Below are 1,477 nucleotides of genomic sequence, written 5' to 3'. Positions count from 1 at the left end.
TGGAGCTCCTGTCCCCTCCGAGTCACTCTGTTCTTCCTCCCCCTCTTCTACAGTGTTTCCTTTGCCTCACACAATGTGTAGCTTTGAGTTTCAGTTTCTATTTAGATCCGTTGCATGGCAAAGCCTCTCAGAGGGCAGCTATTCAAGGCTTCCATCTGCAAACACAGTAGAGCATCATCAATAGAGACAGGGGTTGGCTTTCTCCCATGGAGTGGGTCTCAGTTCTGGCCAGGCATCAGTTGCACATTCCCGTTATCTCTGCCTTATCTTTGTCCCTACATATCTTGAGGGAATTGTAAATTGTAAGTGGGTTGGTGTTCCCCACTCTTTACAAAAATTTCTGTATGGATAGAGGGTGGCCTCTCAAGTCTTCATAACCCCACCAACAGTGGTTTCAGCTAGAGTCACCCCCATGTCCTCCCAGGAGCCAAGCCTGTTGCAGGTCTCCAGCTTGACTAAGAGGTGCCCCTTCTCTCGGCATGCCCTCTGACATCTCACTCCTGCTCACAGTGAATCTGATTCCAAAGCTCACTTTCCTCAGTGTTCCCTCTCCTATCCTGTTCCCTCTCTTCAGCCACTTCCAATGTCTATTCTATTTGCCCTTCTGAATGAAAGTTAAGCATCCTCCCCTTGGGCCCTCATTGTTTCTTGACTTCTTTGGGTCTGTGAATTGTAGTACAGTTAACCTGTACTATATGGCTAATACTTGCTTCTAAGTGAGTACAAACCATGTCTGTCTTTTTGGGTCTGGGTTACCTCACTCAGAATAATCTATCCCTTGTCTAAAAATTTCATGATTTCCTTGTTTTTAATGGCAAAGTAATACTCTATTCTGTAAATGTACCACAATTTCTTCATCCATTCTTTGGTTGAGGGACATGTAGCTTGTCTCCAGTTTCTGACTATTTACGAGTAGAGCTGCTATGTACATAACTGAGCAAATATCCTTGTGTGGTGGGGCATCTCTTGGGTATATGCTCAGGAGTGGTAAAGGTGTGTTTGAGGTAGACTGTACCCAGTTTTCTGAGAATCTGCCAGATTTATTTCCAAAGTGTTTGAACAAGTTTGTACTCCCACCAGCAATGGAGGACTGTTCCCCTTTCTCCACATCCTCATCAACATGTGCTGTCACTTGAGTTTTTTATCTTAGACATTATAAAAGGTGTGAGATGGAATCTCAGAGTCCTTTTGATTTGCCTTTCCTTGGTGACTAAGGATGATGAACATTTCTTTCCGTGTTTTTTCTGCCATGTGAAATTCCTCTGTTGAGAAATCTCTGATTAGATTTGTACCTCATTTATTTATTTATTTATTTATTTATTTATTACACTTTATTCACTTTCTATCCACCCATAAGCCCCTCCCTCCTTTCCTCCTAATCCCACCTTCACCCGCCCCCTTCTTCACGCATGCCCCTCCCCAGGTTTACTGATACGGGAGGTCCCCTTGCCTTCCTTCTGATCTTAGTCTATCAGAT

Source organism: Meriones unguiculatus, chromosome X, assembly GCF_030254825.1.
Source record: "Meriones unguiculatus strain TT.TT164.6M chromosome X, Bangor_MerUng_6.1, whole genome shotgun sequence".
In the NCBI taxonomy this organism is placed as follows: Eukaryota; Metazoa; Chordata; class Mammalia; order Rodentia; family Muridae; genus Meriones; species Meriones unguiculatus.
The sequence above is the reverse complement of the archived record's forward strand: the minus strand, read 5'-3'. Positions refer to the sequence as shown.